Source organism: Canis aureus, chromosome 24 (assembly GCF_053574225.1).
Source record: "Canis aureus isolate CA01 chromosome 24, VMU_Caureus_v.1.0, whole genome shotgun sequence".
Classification (NCBI taxonomy): Eukaryota; Metazoa; Chordata; class Mammalia; order Carnivora; family Canidae; genus Canis; species Canis aureus.
In genome coordinates this window covers 33,882,139-33,903,128 of record NC_135634.1, presented here as the reverse complement: position 1 = coordinate 33,903,128, position 20,990 = coordinate 33,882,139, and positions in this window count along the sequence as shown.

Sequence of the window (20,990 nt, the reverse complement as noted above, 5' to 3'; positions counted from 1 at the left end):
ATTCAATATCAGCTCCTCCAGTACATAGAGCCTAAAGCCTGGATACCACTCCCTGCATGGATGCCAGAACCTCATGCCCTAGACATTAAAGCCCAGATCAAGTTCATACATCCACATGTCTCCTTCTGCCATGATTCTTGGTTATTGCTCTCAGAGATTATTCATCATAGCTGGCTTTTAAAAAATATTTATTTATTTATTTATTCATTATTTATTTGAGAGAGAGAGAGAGAGAGAGCACAAGCAAGGGGAGGGTGAGAATCTCAAGCAGACTCCATGCTAAGCACGGAGCCTTACGTAGGGGTCAATCTCACACCCTGAGATCAGGACCCAAGACATAATCAAGAGTCAGACACTTAGCTGACTTAGCCACCCAGGTCCCCCTATCATAGGTGGCTTTTAGAGTTTTCTTTCTCTTTTTTAATAGCTATGGATCAAATATTATTATATTTTCTCTAGTGATCATATATGCTTGATTCAGAAAAAAAACATTTTCACATTAGATCAGTATGCCAGGCTTTTAGTGGCTCCCTTACTCATGTTCAACTTCCAGTAATCTTTGGTCTTGAAAAATTAGATACACTCTTTTGTTCACTTTAGAACTTATCATTGAGTTGAGCACATAATAAGCACTCAATACATATTTCTCAAATGAAGACAGGCAGTAGAACACAGGCTTAAAATTTTGCTTGAAATCAGATTGTCCAAGTCCAAATCCTGCTCTATCACTTACTAACATAAGCTGTGTGAACTTCACCATAACTCTTAACCAATCTGTGCTTCAGTTTTCTCATAGGTAAGTAGAATAATAATGGCATGCCTGCCTCATGAGATTGTTGTAGGCATTAAATGAGTTAATGTCTATAAATATCAGTCTAAGTACCGATGCCTGACATGTAATAAGTGCTTATGTACTGTTAACTCTTATTATTTGTATTTTCACTATTGATAACAAATTCAGAGTAGGTAAGCTGACATGGGGGTCAGGTCTTCTGGAATAATGTTGCTGGAAAATATAGCTCAGAATGGATATCCGATGTTTGTAAATCAAGTGTGATAAATTACAGTGAAATCAGCGAGTTATTGTAGGCTTGAAGCTATGTTTTCTCACTGAGCAATCAAAGGGCCAACTGGGTCAGGTGGGTGGGGACTGGGGACAAAAAAAGACAATGTTCTAGTGTCTTAGAAACATTCCAGAAAAAATGTTTAAAGAAATTCATGTTTCCTACTAAATATTGAATTCCCTCTTAAGGAGTAATCTATTTGCATTAGAATCGAGATTTTCAAAATGTCTCTAAGGATCACTTTGGTGGAATCATCTTTCTAGATTGGGAAAAGAAAGACATACAACTAGAAACACTGATTTGGAAAAAGTGTTTCAGTCCTAAGAATTGCCAAACATTTAAGTTCAATAAATTCAAGGATTGCCCACTTCCAGCTTAAAAATATTCATGCTCTTGCAATATACAAAACTCACAGTGGGGGGAGTTCCACTGCTGAATCCTGCTAATTTAGATGCACCAATATTGGAATCACATCTCAAAATAGAAAGAGAAAACCAGGCACCAATATTGGAATCACATCTCAAAATAGAAAGAGAAAACCAGGCAGGGAGGTATCAACAGCAGTGATGTTATTTCTACTCCCAACATCAACTATATAAAAGGTTTCTGTTGCACATAAATGTTTTGGACTTGGTTGCTTTCAAAACTATATTTAACTGATATATTTAGCAAAATAATGTGGGATCATCTTTTATATTTTGACATGGTACCTGAAACTGAACTACCCTCTCTGATGAACTGAAGGCTCAGGAGAACAGCAAGGTCTCTATTTGTTCTTTTAACCGACAAAGCAATCACATAGGAACAATCAAAATGACCACAAAATTAATATAGTTTGTGTCATTCTTACTTCAGAGAGCCAAGAGCAGGATGAATGGATTTACGTCAAACTATCAGCAAGGTTTTAAGTTTTTTTTTTTTAAAAAAGATGTGAGGGTGATATAATCAATGAATAAACAAATTAATATGCAGAGTATCATCTTCTATTAGATTCAGACAGCTTCATTTAGGACAATATTAGCATTATAATTACTTGTGTTTGCAGGAAGTGATCTGTAGATAATATGATTCTCTACAAGTCATTAATGGAAAAAATCTGCATAATTTTATCTGGAATATATTTAATAGCTCATCCAATTTAAACATATTAACACATCTGTAGATGCTATCTGCTATCTGCAAAGAATAATATAACAGTGCAGGATTAGAAGACTTTGGCATTATTGACTTTGTTTTTTATTACTAACTATAGAGAAATTTACTGGTATAACAATAATATACAAATTTATTATGATTTAATGAAGTAATAATATATAATATACAGGTATATAATAATGAATAAAACATAAGTTAAAAATATGTTTTAAAGAAATATTGAGCAAACACTTTGAGTAATACTCAAAGGCTGTGTTTTCCTGTTAGAATTATACAACTTGAGAAACGAAATTCCTAGAAATAAATGTAAGCATTTTGGCTTCCAACTTACTTTTGAATTTGACTAGGTGTTGTGATAAAACTTTTCATTTATTTGAAAACAGAAATGGATTAGTGATGTTTTATAAACATATGTATGTAGCTATATGCATTTAAGCTATTGATTCTTTTTTTTTTTTAGCCACTGATTCTTTTTTGTTTTGTTTTGTTTTTTGTTCTTTTTTTTTGTTTTTTTTTTTTGTTTTTTTTTTTTTAGCCACTGATTCTTGAATGCTTCTGCATAGACATATGGTTTACCAGAGAGCATCCTTCCAATGTGAGGAAGTGCCTGCTTTGGCTCCCGACTAATAGGCAGGCAGCTTGTGATTGCTAGTGCTACAAGGGGTGGAGTTTATAGCCAGCCCTGACCTTTGGCAGGTGATGATAATAACCCAAAAGCTTTCCTTTAGTTTTGGGCACATGAACAAATACAACAAAGACTTCCAATCTTCCAGTGTTGTCTTTTTTCCCCTATATTCCACTATAAATGTTGCCCTTTTTTTCCTGCCTCCAACAAGGTAGGGTACCCTGGGATTGCTTACCATTTCATAATCCCTTAAGCATAGACTCCCAAACACATGAAACAGTCAATGTGTCTGCTATGTTCAGGAACAAGCTAGATGTTAATGAACATGAGGCATGTTCTTAGGAAAAGTGGCAGGAAATGTTGCTAAGAGGCCACAAAGACAAGCTGTAGTTAGATTGTAAAGAATACTGTTGGTGGGCTAAGAAATATGGCCTTTATAGTATCTGTAGTAGTCCCAGATGGAAGGATTTTATGCATTTACAATGAACACTCTAATGGCAGGGTAATCTGTGAGCATATACACCTCTAGTAGACTTTTTGCAATAACGTGGGTTGATGAAGTTCTATCCTAAAGCAAAGGCCATGGGAAAATGGAGAAATGATGAACCAAAAAATAATAAGTACATGGAAGTAATAGTATTTGGTCATTGATAGGACACTGAAAAAGAGTGTGTGCCAGGGAGTCAGGTAGATGTGGGTAGAAATACTGGTTCCACCCCCTTACTGCCTATAACTACTTGTGCATGTCTCTTAAACCTTGTAGCTCAATTTTCTCATCAGTAAAATAGAAAAAATAACAATACATAGGTAGTAAGCTTGTTATGAAGACAAAAATTAATACAAAGCACACAGTGCACTGCCATGTACAAAGTTAAAAGTGCATAAATTTAATTTCATATACGATGGATTACAATTTAAGAACGTCTTTGAATTTTCTGACCGGCATTGTATCAGGATACACAGAGGCAATTACATTGTACTTGGTGAGAATCCATGATTCAATGAGTGGAAGAAAATATAATTCCTCTGACACAGATAAAAAATATTTTCCAGAGCACAGTTTTTTATTACATTTAGTATTAATGACCTGCAGCAGAATCTCTGGTTGCTGATCTTACCCTGGGCGACCTGTCCTGCTTCTTTGATTAATTGATCCTTGTAGAATTCTAAGAGACAGCATTTGACTCTGCAGCTTTACAGGCAACCCCTTATTTCAAAACTGGCTGATCATTTTAGGCTCGGTTTCCAGCCTTGGGTCATGCCCTTGTCAGGACATCCCAGCTGCTCCACACCAGGAGGCACTTGGCTCTCCGTTAAATGTGTCCTGTGAAGCCCAGGTAACCATGGTGATAATCCTCAGAAGGCACAGCACCATCACCATTCTGACCTTTTGACCATCCATAGTGAAAACCACAATCCCTTCCCCTTTGAATGTTTTAAATTATACACTCATGTGGTCTACAGTCAAGGGAAAACACCACTTGCTCATGCTGACAGCTGCCTCGTATCCATCAAAGCAGGATGCCAATGATAAAATGCTGTTCTAACATAATTTGGTACAAAATGCAATCAGTCCTTTATCTTGAAAGGGCAGCCAACGTTTTTTTCAAATCTTCTACTATTCTGAAGTTAGGGACGCCTGCTTTGTGCTCTAAAAGATTTTTTGTATGAAAAAAATGTTCAGTGTTTCTCTAAGAGGAATACTAGAAGAGTGTCATAATTAAAATGAGACCTAATGAATCTTCTAACTTTCTGCCCAATTTTAAATAAAAGGGAACTGAAGCATAAAAATAAGACAAAACGACTTGCTCCAAACAGCAAGCCTCTGAGAAGCCATGCTGAGACTTTAAATTTCTCTCTGGATTTCTCTGCAGGCTTTTTTTTTCTACTGCATTCTGCTCTTTGCTTGGTACCAGAACAGTGGTAAAGCTGATTATGCTGTTACAACTACGTTTTTTTTTTTTTTTTTATGTCTTATAGATCAACAACAACAAAATACCAACCGTATAGTGGGAAGAACAACCTTTAAAGTCAGACAGATGAGCCCAAATCCAACCTCTGCCACTCTGAGCCAGTTTACAGTCTTATGTTTCTAGTTTCCTCATTTTCGAAGGGCAACAAGTTATCTGCTTACAGGGCCAAAGTGGAAATTAATTAAAGCCATCTATATAAAATGCCTGGCATGAAGGCAAGTACACAATGCATGTTCTTTACTCTTTCTTAATATGGGGGTGGGAAGAGAGGAAAAGGGAGAGAGTCTAATTTCAAATTTAATAAAGTGATAGCATGGTTATATTAAACAATAAAAAATTAACATTAGATTATATGAGGTTTCTTGGGTTATTAACAGTCTTCCTCTGGAATAAATTATTCAACTTTCCTGAAGTAGTTGAAGTTTTGAGAATAGAAAAGTTTATTATTCTGCTTTTTAATTGTATGGATATATTAAATCCTTCAACTGGAAACTGTATCTTCCCCCATGTAGCAAATATCTGAGAAATAATACTTTAGTCTCTCTGTATCCAGATCGAGATGCTGAACCTTCCATAGTTTGATTCATTATTTTTTTTATTTTTTTCAGAAAGCAAATATTTTAATGATAACAACAACCTCTTTATAATTAAGTTTCATAAATCTGTATTTCCATATCATCTACTCTGAGGTAGGATTACCATGAATCTAATGGATTTAAGCTTCAGAGTCCCTCACTTGGACAGGCCCTTTTATTTTTATTTATTTGTTAAAAAAATTTTATTATTATTATTATTATTATTATTATTATTATTATTATTATTTTGGACAGGCCCTTAGTTTGATTCATTATTAACTACACAAGGTCTTTTAATATGTGCTTTGCACCCTTTGTTTTGAGAAGCAACTTCAGTTTTAATTCATAAGCCCTATTCATAAATGTTAAATAAGAAAGGATATTTCACTAAATACCAAATTACAGTGTCATTTTTCTCCACTGTGCTAGCAGAGGGCTCTAGTGTATTATTAGAACCAGGGCTCTTATGAGCTTCTGGTTCTGAATCTTTGATCCCGCGAGATTATGGATTGTTCAAATTCTCCTCTGTGCTTTGCATAATGCTTCAGGAGATGAATGGTCTAGTAGTATATGCAGTCCAGACAATAAATGTCAGGAGTGGACTGTAATGCAGGCTTGGGTAATATTGGAATGGCTTTTGCACAAAACCTCTTGTCAGACAGCCTGAAAGTCAAAGGCCTTATTTTAATGCTATATTTTCAAATAAATAAATTATATAAATCATTCTTATAAAATGTCTGAAGACATATTTTGAGTATGGTTGAGTTAAAACAATTGAAGGCTGAGAATCAAGAAGTCTAGATCCTGAGCCCAGTTCTATCACATATGTCTGCGAAAGTCATTTGACCTTTGGATATCACATTTTCATTATCAACAAAATGAGATTAACACTGCTTTTGCTTCCTCACAGGACTGTTGAAACACCCAAATATCGGAAATATACTTTGAAAAGCATAAGAAAAAATTGCAAATACAAGGTAATGTGATTTTTAAAACTTCATAGGTCATTTATTTATAGACCCCCGCCCCCTTTTTTTACATGTTTGGAAAAAGAGAGCTTTTTAAGCTGTGTGATCTGAGACATTACATCTTTTAAGGAGAATCAAAACAATAGAAAAACTTTTTTATTGTATCAGTGGATACTAGTATTTTTTGACTTTCAGACCCAGCTGAGTCAAATGAGGTATGTCAACTCTTTGACAAACTTCAAAGTAGAAGTTAAATGTTTGCTATAATTTTTTCCTACATGAAAATAGAGCTGGAAAGTGACCCCTCCCAGTCTATATAGGCACCTGTCCCCAGATCTCAGAGAGAATGACATTATTAACAACTTCCTGGGATAGAATTCTCAAATAAACACGCTGGGTTCAATTTGACACCGTGAAGTTGGCCACTTTCATATTTTTTTTTTTTTTGGCCACTTTCATATTGAGACCTTATTTAGCACTTCTTATGTTTTCTTCCTCCCCAAATTGTAGATTCCTTGGGAGCAGAGAAAGTATCTCATTCATCTTATTATCCCTCCCTCTTTTATAACATAGAGTTTTGTGGGTTGTAGACACAAATGATAGTTTGTTAAATAAATAATTACCATTTCTATGTGTGTAGCTGTTTTGCTAGCTGGCATTTATTGAGCACATACACTATGCTTGGTCACTATACTAAATGCTTTACAAACAAGTCTTAAGTTCTAAAGGGACATTGTAAACAAAGCTTAGAACATGGTAAACCTTAATAAGTGCTAACCGGGATTGAGTTAATGATCATTCTTAATATTCCCCTCTAACAGATCAAGTCACAATGTCAATAAATAGTAAAGCAAAGACTTGCACACAGACCTTGTACTTAGCCATTTTACTCTACTGCTTCTCCATAGAAGATATTGGTGTGATACTGAAATATTGCCCCAGACAAAAGTGCCACATTTGCATCTTATTACAGAATTACCTATCTCTCTCTTATGATTTGACAATCCCTTGAAAGAGTCTGAATAGGTTGGACAACTCACTGTGTGTCTCTTTAATTAGATCTCATTTCAGACTGTTGTCTCCTCATTGTATCCTGCTCATTCTGAGCTTTGTCGTATATACTTTGGCATTTCTCACAGGCTGACTTTCTGTGTTAGTAGCTTATGATGCTTACCAACACATGTGCTATGATATGTCTTTGCTCAAGTGAACAGTCTCAGCTTTTTGTTATTTTATGAAATATCATTTGATTTTATTCTTTATAAAAACCAATGCTATGTTTATTATAGAGATCTTAGTAATACATAGAAGTAACAAGGAGAAAAAAGACTCATCCATAATCGCACTATTTACTGCTGTCCACAATTAAGTAGAAATCCTTTTCAGATATGTATGTATACGTTTGTATAAATAGTGAGTGTGTGTATATAAGTAACCGTACACACAATGGTATCATACCACACAAACCATACCCATTAAGTTAATTCTGTTTTTGAACTTAATAATATATCATGAGTCTCTTTCCATTACACAAAATATTCTTTCAAATTATTATTTAACAGCATACATAGTAATGCCTCGTATAAATATAATGCATGTTATTTAAGCAATCCTCTACTATTAAATACTTTATTTTCATTGTTGTAAGGCTTATCATGTAGCTGAATATCTATTCATATCATAAATGATTGCCTTAAAATTACTTCTAGATCTTTGTCATCTTCAAATTTGTAATTTTACACAGAGGGGAAAGAGTTTATTTTAATCTGTAGTATAGGATGGCCACATAGCTAATGTACAGAGTGGCTTGGATTCTAATTTCATTATATATGACTTAAAATTCTCTACATGTTCCATTGTACCATATGGTCCCCTGTCACAGCATACTAGTCTACGTACAATCCACATACCCAAAATGCATAAGGATATTTTAAAAAGGGAAATAGGAATGCTTATCCCAGGGAAATTGTAATTTTGATGGTGTGGTCATATTTTGGAATCATCCTTGCATTTAAATTTTTAATCTGCAAAATGCTAGAGGGAGCTGGACACACAGTCTCTGAGTTCCAGAGGTCTAACCATGAAGTATATTGGCCTTTCTAATGAGCTCGGCAATTTTAAGGGGAAGAAAAATGCATTTATTGATTTGGCTCAGCTGTCTCGATTTGGGAGCTGTCCCAGTAATCTCATTACTATGGTATGTATGCTTTTATTCCCTCAGCATCAGAATTAAGTCTATATATAGAGCCAGCAGCTGCATTCTCAGCAAGACCTCAAGGTATCAAATGCACCCAGGAGCTCTCAACTACCCATTTTCATTAACACAAGGCACTAATGACAAATATCTGTTTCTTTACCTGAATGTTATTTCCAGCCTATGAATTTTTTTTTGCTCCTTTATATATCTTTGTCTAAATTAATGCACAACTTTTATGATTTCCAGATTCAGGCCTTATATACTCTTAGATTTTGGCAGAGATTTGAATATATTCGAGCAAACCTTTTTAATCTGACTCCTGAAATTACCATATTGGCCCTTAGAATATTTCAGGAATTTGATACAAAGAAAACTGTAATAACTAAAGAGAGACATTGTATACCTTAATGCATGTTGTTTACATCACAAAAATATTTAAAATAAGTATACATTTTTTTTTTCTCAGCAAGAGACCTCTCTTCAGTGCTATTCCTTTACATTTTCCTCTCTTCTGCAAGGAAAAATATGCTTCTATACAGAAAATCTGGCTTGCTAGAGTCTCCAATTCACCATCACTTGCCATATGCAGTGCATAAATTTATAATGTGTTAAGCTTCAAGAGCAGCTGATGACAAATTTCAGCTTTTCGACCTAGGTTTAATTTCACCAGACTCTCTGTCCCCTTATATTAGCTCTGTGTGCTGTGAAATGCTTTTATGACTAATCAAATATCTTCTGCTGCAAAGATTTTAAGGGCTCTTAGGGAAAATGAAAACCTGTATTAATGAGAACTTGTGAAGTGCTAATGAATTTTGTTTGTCTGAATGCCACTTTTTTCCTCCCTTATCCTTGAAAGGTCATGGGCTTTTGGACAGAGGTTTTCCCTATGACCAAATTCTATGACATTCAAGTGAAATGTTGGGTTATAAAGTTACCTTCTTAAATAGTAAGATTAGTTTTTGCATTATTACTATGGGTGTCCTAATAAGACTGTATTCAACCTATTTGTTTGCTGGAGGCAAAATGTACCATAATTAATCTCTTGCTACTAAAAATTGGGCAGTTTTAAAGAGGGAAAAGGCTGTTTCAACAACTTCATTTTATAAATAAAACAAAGAGAAGTTAATACCACATAACCAGATAATGACAGAGCTGCAGCTAAAGTGCAGGTCTCACAAGTACCTTTCAAAATAACACAGAGAGATACATTTGATCTTCCTTAAGTGCTGAAGTATAAGTAGAAAGCCTACTTGCCTTTTTAAAACCATCATGGAGTCTTAAAAGAAGATTGAGAAGCTCACATTTAGAGGCCTAACAAAGAAAGTGTCACTTATTTGATTAAAAAAAAAATTTCACTATGTATCAAATAAAATCAAAACTGGATACTTACTAACCCAATTTAAGATAAAATGAATCCATCTGAGACCTGCAAGATAATGAAGTAAATCATGACAGAAAAGATCCAAAATGATTCCAAACAATGAGTCATCATAAACTGAGAGTTTGAAATAAATGATGGACATGGTGAACAGCTCATTAATCATCTAAAAATAATTTTTCAAATGAGAGATTAGGGCATTCCTAGAATGATGGATTCTTGAATAAAAACATCTAAGCCACTTTTTACTTAAAATTTACTGAAATGACCAGAAGCACATGAAGTTGGGAGAAAATATGTCCCATATCTGGAAACTAAAATATAATGCTGTCCATATCACATAAAACATGAAGTCACAATCTTCTAAAAACAGAACAAAAAAATAAAAATAAAATAAAAACAGAACAAATTGGAATATATTGAGTAGTAACTGTAAGAACCAACTCATAACCCCACTCCTCTGGAACACAATATAATTCCAAATGTACTAACAAAGATATGCGAGAACACTGCTAACAAATCCAGTTTGCAAATGCAGAGGTAAGATATTGATGCATAGCAAAGCATTCTGAACCAACCTTGCTAGAAAACGCTAGAAAGAGTTTTGCTACAGCAAACTGAAAATGAAGCCTCTGTCCCAGCTTTATTATTTCTTCTCCATGTGACCCCAGTTTGTTAATTACTCTTTTTGTGACTTTCATTTCCTCAAATGTAAAGCAATGATACTTTTCTCATAGGTTTGTGGAAGGTGGGAGATAAAATATTATGTGCAAAGCTTTAATCATGGTAATTAGTTTAAAATCAGCACTCAATATGTGGCAGCCACTATTACTATTAGCATTACGATCATAATTATCATCATGACCATCATAATCATGATCTTCAACACCTGAAGAGGTATGGACCTTCCCTTTTTATAGCAGTGCAAGGAAAAAAGGTGGGCAAGCTCTCCTATGTGGAAACTGGAGAGAACAGAAAATGTGGAAACCGGAGAGAACAGAAAATTAGCACCAGAAACCTTGTTGTGGTGGTAGATTTATGCAATAAAATGGCATGGAGACTAAGTTACCTATGCTATCACTACACCTGAGGTCCCTCATTATTCTTCTCAGAATGTTGAGATCAAAGAGCTGGTGATATAAATATGTATCAACCAGCCCTTCAACTTAAAATATGAAAAAAAAAAGTATTCTAAAAGCATTCAAGTAAGAAGGCTTTTTTAGAACATACTTCCAGAAGAGAAATCTCATCCTATCTAAATATGAAGGAAAAAAACACAAAACCAATATGGAACCTGTGGTAGGCTGAATGCACCCCCACCAAGATGTCCACATCCTAATTCTCAGAATTTTTAAATATGTTTTCTTATTGGGTAAAAGAGAACTTTCAGGTGTGATTTAATTAAGAATATTCAGATGGAGAAACTATCCTGAATTATCCAAGTGAGCCCAATGTAATCACAAGGGTCTTTTTAAGCGGGAGGCAAGACCATCAGTTAAATTAGAGTAATAAATATGATAATGAAAGCAAAAGGTTAAAATGGTACACAGAGAAGGTCACCAGCCAAGGAATGCAAAGAGCCTCTAGAAATTGGAAAAGGCAAGGATCAGTTCTGAATTTCAGAACTGTAAGATAACAAATTTGTGTTGTTTTAAGCTACTAATTTGTGGTAATTTGTTACAACAGCAATAGGAGACTAAAAAATACATATTCTTTAAAAAAAAAAGCCAAAGTTATAATGTAGCACTTTGAAAATAAATAAGAAGAACATTATTGGAAAAAGGATTAATGCAAAAAAAAAAAAAAAAAGATGAAGAAAAGACAATCCTCTCTGTGGTATAAGCAAAATTCAAGAATCCTTGGACATTACTTAAAAGACATAGGAATAAATATGAAACTCTAAGGAAAACTGAAGGAAGGGATCAGTAAAAATAAGAAAAAAATGAAAGTAATCACCATGACCTGAATGTTTGGGCCCCTTCCCTCCAAATTTATATGCTGAAATCCTAACACACACTCCACCCCCAGCCCAAAGGTATTAAGAGGTGGGACCTTTGTGACATGAGGGTGGAAAACTCATGAATAGGATTACTGCCTTATAAAGGAGTCTTCAGAGAGTTTCCCTAGCCCCTTTGGTTATGGAAGGACACAATGAGAAGTCTGCAGCTCAGAAGAGGATGCTCACTTGACCTTGGGCTTTCATCCTCCAGTACTGTGAAAAAATAAATGTTCGTTGTTCATATGCCACTATGGTATTTTGCTATAGCAGCCCAAACAGACTAAGAGAGTAATTGATAATTTTATTTTTATTTTTAAAGATTTTATTTTTAAGTGATCTCTACACACAACATGGAGTGAATAATTGATAATTGTAAAGCAGAACTTAAAATGACAATAGGAACAGTTAAGTGCAGAAGGGATACTGAAGAAAAGAGATCAGTTCTACATAAGATAAACATAAGCAATGTTGTCAGGATGCAAAGTAATAGATGAAGTGAAAATAGATAAAAATTAAAATGCTAGGTGGGGAAAGATAACAGAGATCTAAAGCACATGCTATCATTTCTAAAGAAAAGAGTGTATCAAAGAATAGTAACAGGAAAAATCACAATAGAACATATTTTTGAGCAAAGTCTTGATTGTTTTCAATTAAGATAATATGATTAAAGAATCTTAGGCACAATACCTTTTTTAAAGATCACCACTATAAGCAATCCAATTTAGTTTAACTGAATGTATGGCAGCATGGAATTATATGCTTCTTGATGAGATGCAATATAAGGAACATAATACTATCTAAGAATAATTCTTACAAAAAAATGTTGAGCCTGAATCTAATCAAGACTTTGGACCTAACTTCCAGTTTATCTGGAAATATATGGGAAAGAAAAAATAAGATTAATAATGCCACAATTAGATTGATGCAGAATATAGGCCATTCTACAATGCAACAGATCCCATTGCTTCAAAATAAATTCCATTGAATTAGAATAAGAACTATTTTAGAATACAAAGTCATAAAATCAACTATAATTTATAAATTTTAGATTTGGTTTGAAAAATAGAACTATAGAAGTTATTTGTGGAACAACTAGAGAACTTTGAAGATGAATCAGGTATAAGAGCATTATGAAAATATTACTGATTTTTAGAAGGAGATCATTGTATTATAGTAATGTATAAAATAGTGATTTCTTAAAAATATGCATGCAGATGTTCTAGGTGGTAATGTCTGTAACTTCTTTGAAATGGTTCAACATATATACACATACATATACATATTTGCAAATAGATATGACAAATATTAATGTAATTATTTCTGAGAAATGAGTTTATCAATATTCATTTTTATTATTCTTTATCTTGTATATTTAGGAATGAGTAAAAACACTGGAAAGAATGAATATAAATAAATATCAGATTCACAAAAGTAATAGAATAATGCCTTTTGAGTTTGAAGTACATCTAATTAAAATGGGTGGCATTAGTAACATATACATAAATGCAATTAAAGTATTCTATGCATCTTAGCATTTTCAGAGAAATGTTAAAAGTAAGAACTTGCATTGGATAATAAGCCATAAAACATGTTGTTATGTTCAAGACAGCAACTGAAAGAATAAGGAAATAATGACACATTAATAAAAAGAAATTGGGGGTGCCTGGATGGCTCAAAGGTTGAGTGTCTGCTTTCAGCTCAGGGTGTGATCCTGGGGTCAGGTTCAAGTCCCACATTGAGCTTCCCATGGGGATCTTGCTTCTCCCTCTGCCTATATTTTTCTGTGTCTCTCATGAATAAATAAATGAAATATTTAAAAAATAAAAAGGAAATAGAACATTAAAAAAACTTGCTTAATTGTCCCCGAAAAACCCCACGACATTAGAAAATAAACATAATGTTAAGTAGAAGGGTAAAATAGAAAATAAAAAGTAAATGGAACATAAAATCCAACTATATCAATAATTGTGTTAAATGTAAATGAATGCTCCACGTGAAAGAGATTAACAAAACAGAACAAAAAACTAAAAACAACACAAGTATTTACATTCTCATTAAAAGAGAATATTTCTTAACTTCAAAAACAAACGTGAAAATAAATGGATGTATATAATTTCTATTATATATAGTATATAGAAACATATACAGAATTTGTATATGTTATATATTGTTATATATTAACGTATTGATATATATGTATATAAATAAAAACAGAGTTGATATACCTGTACAAATATCAGACAATGTAGACTTTAAGGAAAAAAGAGTAATTCAAAGAAAGAAGAATATTTTATAATGATAAAAAGATCAAACTACCAAAAGATATCACAATCTAAATTTCTACGCACCATATAACTTAGCTTCAAAATACATAAAGCAAAAGTTGATTGAAATAAATGGAAAAGAGAAAAATCCACAATCATAGTAGCAGAACTCTCTTAATAATAATAGAAAAGACAAAAAAAAAAAAAACACCAGTAAGCAATAAGTATATTGAAATCCAAACAATAAAGTTAAAAATGAACTAATTGACACATATAAAACATTATACCAAATAACAAAAAATTACATAAATTTTTAGATGCAGATATAGTATTGAATAAATGCTGAGCCATTAAAAAAAAAAAAAAGAAAGAAAGAAAAAAGGTTAGCAAAGAATCCCTTAAAAAAGCAGAGTATTTACCATGACCCAACTGGCTAATACACTGACTAGCCAACAGGGCATCTTGAATTTTCCTACCACCTCCCAGACCAGAAATAGTTGTCCCTAGCTCCCTCAAGCCAAGCTCATTCATTTTATCAGTAAATTCTCTGCATACTCTTTGAAAAGAAGATGTAGTTCCATTGGATCTGGAGTAGGTAAAGAGAAAAGTATCATTGTTGATGACGTTTTATGTTCATTTATATGTTAAAGTGAAAACTCTCTTCACTGTATATTCTCTTACATCATAGTAGACAAGACTATGATTAAAAACTAAAAGCACAATTCACAAGCTTATTACTATTGATAGGAATATTTCATTAAAAATGAAAAAGTATAGGACAAATAGTAAACCAGAGAAGACATTAGAATAACAGTGGTAAAGTGGGACTTTCCAAGGAAAACTACAATGGTCACATTAACCATGGCTTGATCTAAAAAAATAAATTTAAATAAAAAATTTTTAATGTGATTTTTTTTTAGCTTGCTTATTTACCTAGAAAGATAGGACTTGTGATTGTCTTTTTCTTTGTTCTCTTGCCACATGCTTACTCAGCTGGAAGGCAGAATGAAAGGCAAAACCTTCAACTGACTTCTTCTTCATATTCTTGCTTCTTGATTCTCATTATATTAAGCTGGGATAGTATACTTATGTAAAGCTAAATTCCTAAATACACCATTAGTAGAGTGCATTAGGGAATTTACTTGTGGAAACTATATCTTCTCAGTTGCTATCAGCCTTTATTTACATTCTAAATGCAAGTTATTTCCAGGTGCGCAAATAAATATATTTATTTAAAGAATATGGGACAAAAATAACCTCGGTGCTGGAAATGTAGCACCCATATTGCAGAGAGGCCATTTTCTAGTAGGAATAGACCTTGAGTGCTTAAGTGTGTTTGACAGGGAGAGAGGAGGAATACACAGATGGGGAAGTGTTTTTATAAAAAAGTTTTTTTAATGCTCTTTCTTTTGCATAAATATTTTCATTATCTTTGTTTATTTCACTCGCAGTTAATTCCTTACAGATTCTAATAGGTTACCTGTCAGTTTTAACTTTGTATTCTTCTGCGGTTTGTCTATTGTCTTTACAAGTATTAAGTGGGAAATTGGAGAAGATTCACTAGAGGCTTGTAGTCAGATTCCATTTTAAATTAGTAATCTCTAAATCAATGATTTTTAATCAGAGGACAGGAGCAATAGGCAGAGTTGATTAGAACTCATTAAAATACAATTATCTTAAATATGGTGTTTCTGTTTTACTCCGTATCTTTCATTATATCATCACAGGCCATCACGTATGCTAAGAAATAACTCTTGCTACCAGAATTAAGATTGACACTACTAACTACAATTCCCCAGCATAGAGGTTTACAACTATTTTGGTACCTCCCTTTAGAGTTTCTCTTCCAACCCAAGAGATAAAACTTTTATCTCTCAGGTATTTGATTAATTGCAAAAAAAAAAAAAAAAAAAAAGGAATTTTTAAATTGCTGATATAAGCTACAGCTTTGGGAAATTTAATTTATACCAGTTTGACTATTTTAGTTACATTGTTCAAAGATAGAAAACAAAGGTAGAGTTGGTTCTTTCTTTATGTTTCTGTTTCTTCTGAGAATATTTTTCATCAATATGAGCCCTATCAACACTGCAAAGGTCTGGTTTGAACCATGTGGAATACATAGACTCAAGTATATACTGACTCTGGTTAGTGAAATCTACACCAATTTAATAAAAATATAGATATTTTTTGACACCCTCTGTATTATCCATTTCTAAATTATGACTACACCAATGTAGAGAATTGCTCAAGTCTGCTTTGTGTTTTAAAAGGTAAATCATGAGCTGTCCCTCTGATATTGAATACATTACTGGGCACATGATATTTTCTGTTCTCCTATGTGCTAGAATATGTAAAATTCTGCTTTATAGGTGGGAGATTAGCTGATAGTTATCTTTTCTCATTTATTCACCCATTCCATTTTCTTAAAAAACCTTTGAAGATGCACGCAATTCATTATCCTTGGAACGGTAATGTGTAGTACATTAATCTAGTAGAAGGAGGGAAAATGCAAAAGAGCAATAATAGAGGGTTGCATTTTGATATTATTGCCCTTTCCCCCAAAAGATTGTAGAAAGAGATTCTTATTTGGATCCAATTTTTATCAGGTAAGCAAACAAATACACTTGTAATATTGGAATCATCACGAACTAGTCAAGTTTTATTTCATATGTGTTTGTCTGATAGAGGAAAATATTTGACATTCTTATTTTTGTACATATTCCATTATTTGTTTTTTTTATATTCCATTATCTGACTTACATTTGTTAAGTTCTTAATATATGTTAGCAATGCGTGTTGCAAATCCTCATATAGTTGTCTCATTTTATGTTTATAATCTCTATGTAAAGCAGGAATTTTACTTCTCCATTTAACTAAGGAAGAAATTGACACTCAAAAAGCCTCAATAACTTGCATAGTGTCATTTAGCTATTTAATGACAGATCTAGAATCTGTTTTTCCAAAGGAAGCCTGCTGCTATTAATGTCATAAACTCAAGAATTCCTATCAAATTAAAATATGAAGACATCTATAGCTAGCATCATACTTAATGTTGAGAAATTAGAAGCTTTCTTATTAAGATCAGGAACAAGGCAAGAATTCTACATCCAAGGAATCAATTCCTTGAAAGACACAAGCTGGAAAAAAGTCATACAAGAATAAATAGACAACTTAAATAGGTCAATGTGTATTAAAGAAATTGAACCAATGATTAATAATTCCTCAAAGCAGAAAGCACCAGGCCCAGATGGGTTCCCTGATAAATTCTATAAAATATTTACAAAGAAATTATATCAATTCTCTATAATCTTTTTCAAAGGGCAGAAGCAGAGGGAATGCTTTCTAACTTGTTCTATGAGGCCAGCATTACCCTAATACCATAACAAGGCAAAAATAGTAAAAGAAGTAATTCATAGACCAATAAGTTTCATAAACATAGATGCAAAAATCCTCAATACAATCACTGCAAATTGAATTGAACAATGTATAAAAAGAATTATATGCCATAGTCAAGTCGGATTTATCCCAGATGTGCAACTGGTTCAACATTTGAAAATCAATTAACATACTCCATCACATCAGCATGCCAAAAGAGAAAAATCACATGATCATAACAAAGGTGAAAAAAATAGGATTGACAAAATTCAACACCCATTCATGATAAAAACTCTCAATAAAGTAGGAGTAGAGGAAAACTTTCTTAATTTAATAAAAAAATATCTACCAAAACAAACAAACAAAAAACCTATAGCTAACATCATATTAATAGTGTAAAATTAAGGCTTTTCCACTAAAATCAGGTACAAGGCAAAGATATCCCCTTTTACTACTCCTTTTCATCATCATACTGGAAGTTGTAGCTAATAAAATAAGAAAAGGTATAAAGTTATACAGATTGGTTGGGAAGAAGTAAAACTATCTTTGTTTGCAGATGACATGATTGTTTATGTAGAAAATCCAAAAGAATCAAGAACAATAATAAAACTGCTGGAACTAATAAACAGTTATACCAAGGTTTCAGGATACAGGCTTAATATACAAAATTCAATTGATTTCCTATATACAAACAAAGAACAAGTGAAAATTGAAATTAGAAACACAGTGCCATTTATATTAGCAACAAAAATAAATACTTAGAGATCTAACAAAATATTTATAACATCCACATAAGGAAAACTGCAAAACTCTGATGAATGAAACCAAAGGAGAACTAAACAAATGGAGATATTCCACATTCATAAATAAGAAGACTCAATATTATTAAGATGTCATCTCTTCCCCAATTGAACCAATTGCACCTATAGTTTCAGTGTAATCCCAACCTAAATCCTAATAGGTTATTTTGTAGATTTTGAAAAACTGATTCTGATATTTGTATGAAGAGACAAAAAATTCTGAATAAACAATACTATACTGAAGAAGGGGAAGAAAGTTGAAAAACTAATGCTACTTGACTTCAAGACTTACTTTATGGCTAAAAATCAAGTAATCAAGACAGTATGATATTAGTGAAAGAATAGACAAATCAATGAAACAGAACAGAGATCCCAGAAATAGACCCACACAAGTATAGTCAGCTGATCATTGACAAAGAATCAAAGGCAATACAATAGAGCAAGGATGATCTTTTTAACAAGTAGTTCTAGAAATACTAGACATCCATATGCAAAAAAAAAATTAAAAATTAATCTACACATAGCCCTTAACATGTTTCACAAAAATTAACTCAAAATGGATTATAAATCTAAATGTAAAACACAGAACTATAGAACTCTTAGAAAATAACAAGAGAAAATCTACATTACCCTGGGTATGGCAATAACCTTTTACATACAAAACTAAAGCACAATCCATGAAAGAAATATGGCTAATAACTTCATCAAAATTAAAAATGTCTGCTCTCTGAAAGACAATGTTGGAAGAATGAGAAGAAAAGTAACAGAGAGGGATCCCTGGGTGGCGCAGCGGTTTAGCGCCTGCCTTTGGCCCGGGGCGTGATCCTGGAGACCCAGGATCGAATCCCACGTTGGGCTCCTGGTGCATGGAGCCTGCTTCTCCCTCTGCCTATGTCTCTGCCTTTCCTCTCTCTCTGTGTGACTATCATAAATAAATTAAAAATTAAAAAAAAAGAAAAGTAACAGAGAAAATTTTTGCAAAAGACATGTCTGACAAAGGACTGTTATTTAAAGTATACAAAGAACATTTAAAACCCAACAATAAGAAAACCAACAACCCAATTAATAATGGGCTAACCTCCTTAGTAGACACTTCACCAAACTAGATATGCAGATGGAAAATAAGCATATAAAAAGATGCTCCACATTACATGTGATCAGGAAATGCAAATTAAAATAGCAATGAGATACCACTACACACTTATTAGAACAAAATCCAGAACACTACTGACAGTGCTAAATTCTAACAAGAATGAGGAGCAACAGGATCTTTCATTCATTGCTGGTAGGAATGTAAATTGTTGCAGCCACCATGGAAGACAGTTTGGCAGTTTCTTACAAAATTAAACATATTCTTATCATATGATCTAGGAAATCACACTCCTTGGTGCATATCCAAAGAAGGTGAAATCATAACCACACTAAACCCACACAAAGCTGTTTATAGCAGCTTTATTTATAATTGCTAAAAACTTGGAAGCAGCCAAGATGTTCTTCAAGAGATGAATGGATAAATAAACTGTGGTACATCCAGACAATGAAATACTATTCAGTTCTAAAAATAAGTGAACTATCAAGCATGAAAAGACATAGAGGAAATTGCATATTACTAAGTGGAAGAGACCAATCTGAAATAGTTATATACTCTATGTATATGACAACCTGGGAAAGGCAAAACTATGGAGACAAAATGATCATTGGTTGCCAGGGTTTGAGGGTTGAGGACAGATGAATAGATGGAGTATAATACCGACTTGAGTGATTATGATATGTCAATATGAGGAAAATATATTCATATATGGAATACAAGTATACGGGAAATCACTGTACCTTGTACTGTAAACCTATAACTGCTCTAAAAAATATTTTTTAAAAAAGCCAAGCTGTATCAAGCTTCATAGGACTAAAATGTGATAAATAAGAGAGATGTTTAAATGGACAAGCTGAAAAGAATTCTTCCAAGGTCAAATTTATAAAATGTTAGAATGAAAAAATTAAAATTACCATTAAATATGAAAAATATAAAGATTTTTAAGTCTTCTATGACCCCTACTGTTCTATGTCTGTCTAGATAATCTGTTTCTCCACCTGTACATTTTATAATCATAGGCTTTATCATTGTAATGTAAGTCCTCACAGTTGGCTTTTCTTTTTATAACGCAAGAGCCTGATTTGAGCTTTGATTTTTCCAGGCATCCACTTTGACGAAACCTCTCTCAAATAAACACTTTGCCAGCCGCATGATTAAAGGAAAGGCCAGGCCACCTCCACCCTTAAGGATTCTTAGTTTTAGAGACCTTGTTTGATTTCCATAATGGACCATTTGAGCCACTGTTTGTTTCTTTTCTGGTGTTTTAAATTCCCACTCGTATGTTTTAAATTCACCAATAAAAAGTAAACCGATGAAACCCTAGTTCCCCACACTTGATCCCAATAAAGCAGAACCCTAGGTCTGTGCACTCTCATTCTCCCACCCTTTACCTGTGACCTTGCTATGTGACCCCAGGTGTGTTGTTTAATTTCCATGTCCTATAAGTAAAAACCTTTATTTTTTCAAAGTTTCTCTCTTTTCTTTAAGATTTTTTAAAAAAGATTTTATTTATTCATGAGAAACACA